The sequence below is a fragment of the Sipha flava genome, unplaced genomic scaffold (genome assembly GCF_003268045.1).
Source record: "Sipha flava isolate LNK unplaced genomic scaffold, YSA_version1 274_pilon_pilon, whole genome shotgun sequence".
Taxonomy (NCBI): domain Eukaryota; kingdom Metazoa; phylum Arthropoda; class Insecta; order Hemiptera; family Aphididae; genus Sipha; species Sipha flava.
This window is the reverse complement of record NW_020272939.1, coordinates 254931-267857: the sequence shown is the minus strand read 5'-3', so window position 1 is coordinate 267857 and position 12927 is coordinate 254931. Positions and strand designations below refer to the sequence as shown.

General features: G+C 38.7%; 1 long non-coding RNA gene across 1 annotated transcript; it reads left to right on the top strand.

The window, feature by feature from the left end:
• Window positions 1–221: 221 nt before the first annotated feature.
• On the top strand, window positions 222–3045 carry LOC112685368. The gene is made up of 3 exons (XR_003148790.1): window positions 222–385; window positions 925–1432; window positions 1524–3045. It is a non-coding gene; the product is annotated as an uncharacterized LOC112685368 (long non-coding RNA).
• Window positions 3046–12927: the final 9882 nt, after the last annotated feature.

The following is a 12927-nucleotide window of genomic DNA, read 5'->3' as shown; positions in this document are numbered from 1 at the left end:
TATTCAGTGCTCAGTCACTGCTATTCAACCATATTATTTTCAAAATTACTTCTATGGCCAGTAAAAAGTTACGGGAGCTTACCTTTCTCCGCTAACTTCACTCACCTGATCATAGCTTCGAAAATAATATAAATTCATTAATATAGTTCACGACGTATACTTTTGACAACTTGAACAAAACAATTTTTTTTAACAATTGTTGTACACACATTTTAAAATAATCGTGTGCAAACGCACGATGAACTAATTTTGTACACCGTGTAGTCTGTTGTTATTTTTTGTATAGTGTGGACGTTGAATATTTACATTCGTTTCGGATCATTACGTTTTCGTACATAGTTCCAAAATAAAATTACGGGTACGTTGCAGTGACTTTGACAACCAGGTAACATCTAAAATATAATCGTCTTGCGTATTCATATCACGCTTATACATTTTTGTCGAATATATTATAATATTATTGTAACGAATCAATATTTTTATCGAACTATATAATTTAATTGTAATCATGTGTTCAATAAACGTATATCAATAAATTAATTGGTTTTGGAAATAATATATTGCGAATTGTATATAGTTTGATAAAAAAAAAAAAATATAAAAAAAACAACCGTCGTGGTTTACTAAAACAAATCATAAATCGTATTTCTAAAAAAATTATTTATTTTTCAAAAGATATATAGCCATAACGTAGTGAAAAAAACTCACTATTTCTAATGTTCACAATGGAGAAACCACTGAAATATTTCGCAGATGATCGATCTCTCGCCAACCCAATATACAGTCTTATGATTTATCGTGTCTGGTAAAACTTTTAGCTTTAAGTCATATATACTACACGCGAAGAATGTTTCGGGGGAACAAAACGAATCCATGCGAAAGACCAATACGGTTTTTTTATTTTATTATTTTTATTTTTTATAGAAGTACGTATATGACGACATTTCTTTCGGAAATCGGTAAATTAAAGAGAGGAAACCAAAAGTTTTGGCGAGACGCTACGAAACGTATACTGTACCGTGTGTAGAAGTATTTATACGGAGTGGAGGAAAACCGCCCTCGTGGTGGACATAAAAGTATACGACGACAGATCGAGAGATTTCATTTCGGTCGGGGAGGACGGTGGTTCATAAAATAATCATACGCGTCTCGCAGTGGTTACGGTACACGGGGTTGGACCCGCGCAACGTTCTGCGTCCGGATATCTTTGAATTTATTGAACTATTCATGGGGAAATAAACATTTATGGACACGGCCGACGACGATCACGCGGCCAAAGTTGTCCGTCCGATGACGGTTTTCGATTATCCGGCGGCGTGCGTGGACTCGGAGAGCACAACGCGCAATTTTATAAATATTAAATCATGTTATTATCCTTAAAAACGAAACGGATCGGCTTGATGGCCATAATATTTTAGTATTGGCTATAAACGTGAGTAGACGTAAAAAATAATAATAAAAAAAAAAATCTTATAAATATAGCAAAATAATTTTTGCCATTCGTTTATGTTTTGTTCTCCTAGGACTTAAATATTAAACAATGGTTGGCATTACGGCGGTCTAGACGCGACGATTTGCGAACTTGCAGTTTAAGGGGAACACACCGAAGGTACAGCCGAACCGCACTTCTTACCGAAATCGAAGTAATCGAATTGCACTGAAGTGAAGAAAATGTGATATTTACACCTTTATAAAAAAATCTAATTATGTAGTACTTTTTTTTTTACGACCAATCGCTTGAGTCAGGATGTATTTCAGGAAAATATTTTTTTTTTTTTGTATTTTCGAAAAAAATTTGGTCATAACAAAAACGTACGTAAATGGAGGTGTTATTATTACGAGTATTTCTTTTACGTACTTTTACGTTATGCGAAAAAACAACCGCGCGTTAAAAATAAGATTGATTTTTCGAACATTTTTCTTGAACCGAGCGCATTGTGGTAATTACTCGTTTTCGATCGGAGAGCGGTTCGACCATGGTCTTTTTCCACTAGGGTAAACGCAAATCGACAACGCTCCGAAGCGAATATGTTCACGGGGTGACGATCGAAAACGAAAATCGGTCACGCGTTATCGATAATTACGGCAACGTTTGAGCCGCCATAATAACGCGTATAGTGTTATACAGTGCGCGCGTATAGGCACTCGAGAAATGAGCAAAACGGAAAAGAATCGTACAAATATGGGGTTTTTTTTTTTCGGGTAAACGCGTGCAAAAAACCGAACCGCGTCCGAAACGAGGGGCGTCGAAAAAAAACGGGTCGCTATTATTGTGTTGTGTTCATAATGATCTTCGGTGTATTATATTATTTCGTGAAAATATTATCATAATCGCGTCGGAAACGTTCGCGCGGTGTATTCACATTATTCACTCCGATCGGCGCGAACGGGCTTACCGTTTATTTTTTCCGGCCTACTAACGAGGTAATGTTGTAAACCGTAACAGAATAATAACGATAATTGTTGTTATTAAAACCGTATTATTTTTCCGAACGCGCGTCACAATCAAATGCAACGACGCGGCTGACACATGCGACGACGAGGTGGCATTCGTTATTATTATATACTCATTATTCGTATTCGTATTATTATTATTATTATTATTATTCGTATTATATCTGGTCGAACGTCGAGTGGGCGGAAATCCTCGCAGTGAGCGAACTACGAACAACGTTAAATATTATTATTATTTTTCAGTCACCCCCACCCCCTCAAACCACGGGTGGAAGAGCCTTTTTTAACAGGAGGCGCGCAGTCGAACCGACGAATCATCCAAGTGTCATTATTCTATAAACGTTTCTCATTATGTCGTCTATGAGAAGACCGCGGAACTTCTCGCACAAGTAAATCCATCTAATAAAATACTGCGGGATGTGCAAGAAGAATCGTACGAATCGACTGAGACTGAGAACACTTTTTTTTTTGTTATAACGAATGAAAAATAATAAATAAGTTTCGATTTGATTTTCCGCATCGTTTATTTACGTTAAATATCGAATATATGTTAAATCCGTATACTTACCTGAAGTGTTACCTGATCATTTGTCGGTCAATATGAAATTTAACTAATTATTTAAAAACCTGTTTAAGTTATTAACTTTATATAATACTTATATTTAAATATTTGTATATAAAACAAAAACTCTTTTATTAATCGTATTGCAATTTTATTTATACTCATTTTTGACAGATAAGACAATTAAACATCTTGTTGGACATACTTGCATTCTGTAATTAAAAAAGTTTTTTAATGATTAAAGTACTGTACAAATCTTAGATTAAATTGCATGATTTTAAGACTAGTTATAATAAACCTAAGGTAACACTAAATGTAATACGTAAAGATTAAATCGTATAAATAAATAATAAACTATTACAACACGATTTTATAGACTAGAGTTTTTATATACTTAATTTATATTGCTCATTTTAGTTATTAGTTAGTATGATAGGTATTTGTTACTAAGTTATTTAGTTAACATTTTTAAAAGCTTATATATATTTTCATCAAAAACGATAAAAAACGAAATTAAAGAAAAAAACGTAATTTTAAAAATTTAATACACACAATTTATTATTTATAAAACATAATACGGTACATATATCTACCAAAAATTTCTATATAATAGTCAACTCCATCATCATAATTTTATTTGTGACAAATATTAATTTTAAACTTTATTTTTATAACTTCTAGTGAGGGTTGTACATTTAAGTTTTATTTTATAAAATATTACTTTTTCCGATAGTTAAATAATCAATTTTTTCTTAAATTTACAATATTTTATTTCTGCCTTTATTTCCCAATACTTTACGTATTGTATAAATTTACCTTACATTTATATTGTCGTACATGGAATAATTTGGTTTCTAGTAATTTCCCATGTTCTTTAAAATTGCTTGAAACGTGTAGTTTAGCGCCATCTAGTTTTCAACTGTACACATCAACCAACTGTTGTAATAATTCCAATTTCGAACGTATTTTTACTAATAATAATAGAATTTATACATCGTAATATTATAATATATACATATTATTATAAAATTATACAATTTTCATAAATATTTATTAATTTACAACAATTAGAGAACCTATTAAATTTAAAAATTTAATATTTCAGAGGTTGTAATCAAGAAGTACTTTTCGTAATAATAGATTTCAAACAATTGATTTTCTTGTACACCAATTTTGTTTACAAATGATTTTATGGTAATGATGATGTATGATGCGAAAATATCCAAACAAAATATATACTAAATTGACCATCAAGTTTAAAACACAGTTATGTTGAATGTTGTATTTCATAACACAGAAAATCTTCGAGATATGACTTGTGCACATAGAACCGGATAAAACGCATTTATACAGATGAGCCATACTGAAAGATGTCCGCCTACACGATTCGTATACCTTATAAAACGAACACAGCTCAACAAAATAATATATTTTAAACAAGAAGAATCAAATTAAATAAATACATTTTTTTTTTCTTTTTTTTAGAATATTTTTAAGTAAAATATAGTAAAATACAAAAATATACTTCTATTCTAAACTCTATTAAGAAGATATAATGATATAACATATTATATATTTTTTGTTTCGAATGTTTACGAAACATATGGATGAAAAACAAACTAAGTTGTTCGAAAATTATGTCTTCACCCCGAGTATAAATTATGTTCGAGCTCAATAAAATAAGTGTCATCATACGAGTTAAAACCAAAACAAAAAACATACTGAGAGCAGTCTGTTTTTTTATATAGAGTACATTCATTATTATTATCGTAAGCAAAACATACTTGAAGCATGAAATGTATACGTGATAATTTTTTTACCGTGTCGGAGAATAAGATATATGTCGTAAACAGCAGTCGTAGATAGATAACATACAGATTGACATTCGATAAATCAATTTTTTAATACTCGGAAGAAAATATAATAAATATTAACACTAAAAATTACAAATTGTTTTTTCATCAACCGAATCTCCATTTGCATTTCCAACGCGTTTGTTTTGAAGGGAAAAAATGTTTAAAACTTACATGTAAAAAATGTCATTATAAATTGATAATAATTAATGAACGTTTCCCTACAATTGTTTGAGTTGAAAACAGAACTTGAAATCTAGTAGTTTTATGCTAATGTGTTACGATGTATTTTAAATATGAACTATTTTTTTTTTTTTTTTTTGACATAATTCAGCTTATGATCACACTGCAAATGTTGTGTTGTTGTACGACAATATTCGACACTGAAGTGTAAAGGCTACCGAAAATATCTATGAAAATATAAAAATAAAAACAGTGCTCGAGTAAGATATATATAAATATGTTTAAATTTCTAGATAAAAATAGATGGAGATAGAGAAAGAGAGAGAGACTAATTAAACGTGTAAATTTAAAAGGACGTCACACCAGTATAGGGTTGTCTCCGTCTGACATACGTACAACAGAGCAAATCTGCGTTCAGTGATTCAAATCTAATGAAGTCAGCTTTAATATTAGAGCAAACTGACCTATAATCATACTTTAAGGGAAGAACATTATCTATGTTTTGTTGGTCGGTTTTTTCCGATATTTTAATTTTTAAGCGTGTTATGAGTATATGTAAAATATAACATTTAAAAAAAACATCATTGCTCGCTAAAAAATTGAAATATCGGAAAAACCGACCAACAAAACACAGATAATGTTCTTCCCTTAAAGTTTGATCAAAAGTCAGTTTACTCTAACGTTAAAGCTAACGTCACTAAACTCGAAACGCTGAACGCAAATCCGCTATGTTGTACGTACGTCAGACACAGACAACAAACGCGGGCGTGACCGTCCTCTTAAGGAACTCGAACGGTTCCTCACCTTAATCGATTCGTTGTTGAGTTTGAATCCTCCCGAAGTCCGATATCGTGAACTATTCGACGTGCGAACAATAATCGCGGCCTTCTTTGCGCCGGAGATTTAGTCACAGCTCCTAGATACACAGTGAGAGGGCGATTCCATCGAGAGCTCTTACTTTTTCCCCGTCGTAAGCACTTTCAGCCGGTCCGACAAACGACGTGCACCACGTTAAACGATGTATATACATACAGTGTACACATTGTATTTATTAAATATTACTGTAACCGTGTATCGATCAAAATAACATTTGCACAATAATAAACACGCGACATTGGCGCGGTCGATAACGTTGTGGACCACCCGTCATGCGCGAACACGCGTTCGTCCGCGGAAAACCGATTTCTGACGGCCGTTCGATCATCGTCGTCTCGCATTGTCCCCGGGACGGCGGTTTTGCGCTCGCGTCGCAATTAAAAACGCGCGGCGCGGCAGGCACGCGACCGATTTTTTGACGTCACCGCGCCGCGCAGTCCCGGACGTGTCGCCCGCACCCCGTCGTCGTTTCCGGTCCTCCTCCTCTTCATACCCATCACCCCCGTGCAGACGTATTCACGCAGCGGTGGTGCGAGCAGTCGCCTAATTTCCCCAGGAGCTTTTAACGGGTGTCGCGCGACATTTTTCAACGTCCCTCGCTCCCTGCCCCCGCGGCCCCGTTATCTTCGTTGCCGATTCTTCCGTCGAATCCGGCACGGCCGATCCATCTCTGCTTCCGTCACGTCCGACGCGCGACCGATAAAAGCCCCGAACGCTAATTCATCCGCGGGCGACGGCACCGCGCGCCAGTGCATTACGCCGCTCATTACCGTTTCTTATCAATCTTCCCGGTGGAATTTTTCCGCCCCCGACACCGTGAGCACCTCCGCTGCAAGCTGGCGCGTACCCCGCGTGTTCGACTGTCGAAGTCATTTGTTCGGTGGAACCGACGGCGCCACCGAACGACCCCCCCCACCGACGACGGTTTCTCGAGCGCACCCACTCACCCTCTCCGCCGGTGCTGAGGACCGACGCGATGTTCGTGCACGACGAATACCCGCGCAAAGGTGGCGCTCGCCCGAGCGTCGGTCCTTTTCTGGAATGCGTGCGTGATACGTGTGCAAGTGGGGTGGGGGTTATCGTAAATTCCGTCCGAAACTAACAGGTAAAAACAAGGTCAATGGTAAATTCCGCCTGGGAAAATATCCAAGTAAAAAAGGGTACGTGTGAGTTCCGCCCGGAAAAATAAATGTTTTTAAACTAAGCGTTCTGTGATCGTTCGACGCGGCGTGTTATAGTATTCGGAAATAGTGTCCGAACGAACACGGGACAATCGTCAATCGTATCATATCATATCAGCTTTGGCACATATTGTGTATGTAATAATTGAAAATATCAGATAGAAATATTATAAATTGTGTTCAGTACACGTTCTACGGTCTTATACGTTATAATGGCTCGATTTATACAATCAGAACGTGGAAATATGCTTTTAGTATTGGACAATTTTAAATTTTCCAAAGTAAAGTATATGTAGGATGTGTTTATTAAGTATCAATTTTTTCGGGCGCAATTTACATGTACGTTTCTTTACCTGTTTTTTTTTTCGGGGCGGAATTTACATGTACCTTATTTTACCTGTAGTTGGTTTTGTACGAAATTTACCATTTTTGAGCGGAATTTTCATGCGCCCGTGCAAGTACGCCCGATCGCGGCCGTTCTACGATTTTCCTCGTCGTTCCACATGTAAATATTTCTGCGAGCTATGCCTGCTCTTTGCTTTCACTTTTTTCGCCTCGATCTAGTATAAACGATACATCAACACGTTAGCTCAAACGGCGTGATTGGCGAAACGAAACCAATTTCTCCCGGACACGTGTAGTGTACAACAAACAGCATTCGCGCACCCGTTTTTTTAGTGACCGGCGTAGTTTATGAGTTTCGACAATTCGCATACACCATGACCCATCCTTAGACCAAGTGCGCGGGAACGTGGCACGTTTGGACTTGAATCAAAAACGAACTTTTCGTATACTTATCGCCGATTAACCGTTAAAAACACGGTTAGGGACTCTTCGCTGTTGAATTGTACGGTGTCAACGTGAAACGATTTCGTGCGTACGGTATCGGATCGCGATCGTGTACCGACGGACGATCCAAAGCGGCGAGCGTTTTTTGTCGACCACCGGTAACGCGATCGTAAATATACGCGCGTACAACAGTCGAATCTATTGTCCGTATTATTATTCGAACGGACACATTTGGTCGTGTAACATTTCGGTTTGGGAGCGACGAGCTCGCGGGTAATTAATAACATTATCGTACGGACGTGGTGCAGCGAAACCGGCAAAGTACCTATCTGAGACCTGCCGTCGCTCGCATCTTATTTATCAATTATTAAGACGCGCACGCGTTATTAAGCTCGACGAACGGTATTGATCTAGACGCGTGCACGCGTACAATAATTACACTTACGCCTACGCGGCCGCAGGGACGCGGGGAGAGGCGTGTATGACTATTTGCGATACGAGTACATACACGGTCGGGTTTAACATATGCAAACGTTCCGCGATAGCCAATTTACTTGACGTGTGCGCGCCCGCAAACATGTAATTTCATCCGCGGAAACAGTAATTAACCGAGTCGATGTGCACCGCGCGCGGTGCACAACACTGCGGCCCGGTAGAAAGCAATTCCATCAATTTTGATGAGGCCAACCCCCTTGTCACTTTGTCTCGAAACGCAAACCAAACACACGTTTATAAATAACCATAATTGACGCGAGTGCTGTTCGTGTACTACTGGTACTCGGGTGAGCCACATACGATGATGATGATGTAATGCGTTTCGCTTTTGATGGAACACTAAGACGACGACGACGCCACCGCCCCGAGGCGTTTTGCTAATATTCTCGACGCTGTAATAACTCCACGTCGCGGTGCGCGTTACGAGCACGTGTATACATAGTAACGACGACGACGGTGATAATAATAAGGCGACTCGAATGTTTTAGCGTGAAATTTTAATGGGAAAACGTGCGTCCCCGGGATCCGCGTGACTCGGCGTTCGAGAGATCGGCGTACACGTCGTATTACTGTAACGCGCCCGCGCGTACGAACCGGAGGGCGCGTTATGCAAGTGTACAAATTAATTTTTTTCTTCTTTTTCAATTCGGAGCTCTGAGCGCCTTTGAACACGGCTCGGAACATCGTTGCCGAACGAAAACGTATGCGACGCGGTGCGTCACAATATCGCAACACGTGTGCGCTTCTCGGATGAGCGCCGGGTGAAAATAATACGCGGACACGCGCGGCACGAACAGTGCGCCACGCCAGAGTGGCCGTTAACGAACGGCCCTTGGGGGTGGCTGCAGGTGAAAAAGCGAACGCGATGTGTTCGCGTACCCACGCGTACTCTATTCGATTAGATTAGCGGTACCGGTTTTGAAGAGCGGAAGGAGAAATAAAAAAAAAAAAAAATTAATCGATACAATACAAGTGATTTCCACGCAATATTTGTAAAATCACTGAACAAACATTGTCAAAGGGCGGTTCTTTTAGGGAAATGGGGATGAATACGAATCGGAAAACCAATATTTGCTATTTGCTATTCCATTACTTTTCTGTTCGTCAGATAATGTATGTAATTCGGCAGTACGAAATGTTATTACGACGTGAATGCCGCGTCGGTCGAATCGAACACCAAAGCGAAACGTTGTTGGAGTTATATGTAAAATTGTGTCGGTGCATTGAACGGACGGCTAATGTATTAAATTTATTAATGTTTACTTTTGTTATTTTCACAGGAATATTACCGCATGCCCAGCATGCACAATATAACTATAATTTTACACGTGTTCGCACTATGCTTATCACTTATTTGGAAGTAAAAAATTAATCGAGATTTTGTGAATGGTACTAGTTTTCAAAATAATTTCACACATATAATATATATTTATACGTTTCCGTGAAGCAATGCGTAGCATTTTTGTCGAACCAATGCCATAGTAAAAATAAACGAAAACTGAACTTAAAATTATACGTACATCTTCCGATTCATTTTCGTATATGTATTATTAAATATTTATATTTTTCGTACGTCTACGAATTTCCATGTACCACTCAGGTACAACCACTTGGATTTGCGACGTAAATGGATGTTTAATTAATTGGTTACGTGCTTGTTATGAAAATATTATTATTCTACTTAAATAGCTTTATGTTTACGCATATAATTGTTAAATTAAAATCGCATTCTATTTTATTATATAAGTATAGAACTAATTATTTATCAATTGTTATTTTCGACGAAAGCTCGATGAATAATAACGAAGAACTTTTGAGTATCGTAATAGTTTTAACAAAAGCAGATGGGGGGTACAAATATTATAATATATTCAACAGTTATTTAAATCTTTAATTTCAAGTTAAGAGACAAACGATACAATGGGCGACGCGAGGGGTGAGTATTGTTCCAAATTATTATTCGTATCATTAATTAGAATATGTAAATCCTTTTCCCCTATTTCAAAAATTTAAAAAATGGTCGATGTGGCGACGCGTTACCATCAATTATCCTCTTTTCTCGTATCGTATGCTCGAATAAACACTCGAAAACTAAACTTTAATCCGACCCGACAAAACGTCAACAAAAGAATCGCAGTCCGCACAGATTCTTTATTTATAACGATATGCAGTTTATAACTTGGCCAAAATAATAGCAAGCGTACAATAGCAAGTGATTCAGTAAGCGCTGACGACGAAAAAAGAAATCGCGTCGATCAATGTCAAACATATTACAGTGCATAACATAGTATAATTTAATGATGGGCAGTACAAATAGCGCCGGTTTTTTTTTTTAACTATTTATTATATATATATATATATATATATATCTGTTCCTCTAAGCCGTAGGTTGTGTTGGATTTATCTTATGGACTATAATATTATACTTATTGAATATCAAAAAATATGCATATATATAATTTAAATTAAATTAAAAATAAAATATAAGTTGAAATTGGAAAAATGAATTGATAACAACTTAGAAACGTTTTACATAATAATCATGATTGTAATTTAGAGAAACATCAGCCATACACTATTTTTCTCTTATCGGAAAAGCCGGTGTGGACATGTTACGTGGTAAGTTTTATTGAATCATGTCGCTGGAGCGGTAACGGAATCGAATTTCAAATTGCAAGTCTAAGATCCGCGCGCGCGGCGAGTCGAACCCGTAAACGCGCCGTAAAACGCACCGACCGTTTTCGAGGTGCAACGAAGCACGCGTAAACCGTGTCCCGGACGTTCTTCGCGCGCGTACGCAACAATAACAATACAACGTCACCAGAAACACGTCTGATTACTCGGCGTTTACGGGTGTCGTAATTCGCACGCGGACCGCGGCTGGAGGGTTGGGGGTGGTTGTAGTTAAACGCTTCCGGCGCACAACCCTCGAGTTCGAGCCTGTACGCCGCGGGCCCGTAATACATACACGCGCGCGCATCAAACATATTTATACGCACTTGAATCGTTTGGCGCGTACATGCTCTCGAAAAGACGTTACGAGTCGTCTTCGTCGTCGTAACAATAAACAATACGCGTCGTCTTGTACCGTTATAACTGTAAGGAGGGCGTTAATTGCAAAACATCAACGGTGTCGACGGTGGCCGCTCGCGGGTTAGGCACCCCCGTGCACAGGGTGGTCCGCGCGCGCGCGCATATTACACCGGGCACGTTAACGAGTGCGTATACATGTGCGGGTGAATGCGAAAACAGCGGATTCGCAGTGCCATTAAGCGACTCGGGCGACGGTTATTGTTATTGTTTTTTGCTCGTTCGCGGGAATCGGTCGAGCGGTAACACAACGGTTATCGTTTCCCGGACCGAGATTGCGATACTACCTGTCGGCGCACTCCACCGGCGGATTAAACCGCGAACAATACCTATTGTGCGGCGCTATCGAAAGCGTTTCGGCTGATGGTTGGATAGTCGCAGTTACCGTAAAAAATAACGCGCGCGCCCTGTCGACGGCGGTACAACGCGCCATGCCCGTGAATGGGGCTAGAAACCACCCTCGACAGTGCAACGCTATACTTGGATTTCTGCCGTACGCGGCCGTTACGCCTCGCGGTACCTTCCTCGGCTCACCGAAGATTTACTACGTCCGTCCGTCCCGCGATATTTTCCGCAACAACGTCGACAACATTGTCGCTGAACCTGTCGAACAAATCGCGTTAAACGAGCGTGTAATCTTTTAATTACTAACCAATATTAATTCGATATTTTTAACTTTTTCAAACAATGATAGTATGTTAAAACTCAAAGGTATGATTTTATATTAATTATTAGAAAAAAAAATTCTCGACAAGAGTATTCGATTGTTGGTCGCATGATAGGGCGTAGTTTTAACATTTTCACCGGGCGTAAAAATTCCTAGTTCCGCCTCTGAACGAGAATGAACGTGTTCGACGGAACCCCGCGCCAAGGTTTCATCTCGACGGGATAAACGGATAAATCGTTGTGCGATCGGTTGTGCACCTGCGATGCACCGGCCTTGTTTTTAGGGTCGCGCGGCAAAAAACGCGCCGAGATCACCGCGAGTTGTCGGACGCGCGCGCACCTGTACACGTGTGCACGTAGGACGATCTATCGAAACCGCCGTGTTGGTCTTCCGGTCACGGTACGACAGTACCAATTACACGTAGGTACTAAAAAAAAAACCAAACAAAATTACACTCCGCAAAAGAAAACGCCAAACACGAACCAGCCCAAACATTTGTGATACACCAAAGGATCTGAATATAATTGATGTGAATATTTTTCCAATATAATATTGAACTTGACGATGACGACATGAGTTGAAATTTAATAAAAACCGTATAAAATATGGTATCGAGTGCATGTGCCTAGTACGGTCAGCTATCGTGGATGCGGTTCAATTAAAATCGAGCGTCTTTACAATTATTTTCTCTTAATCGCGGTATTATTTTAATAAAGAAATGTTACCTGTAAAAATGTTACATCATAAAACAATGAACGTTTTACCAACGATCTACTG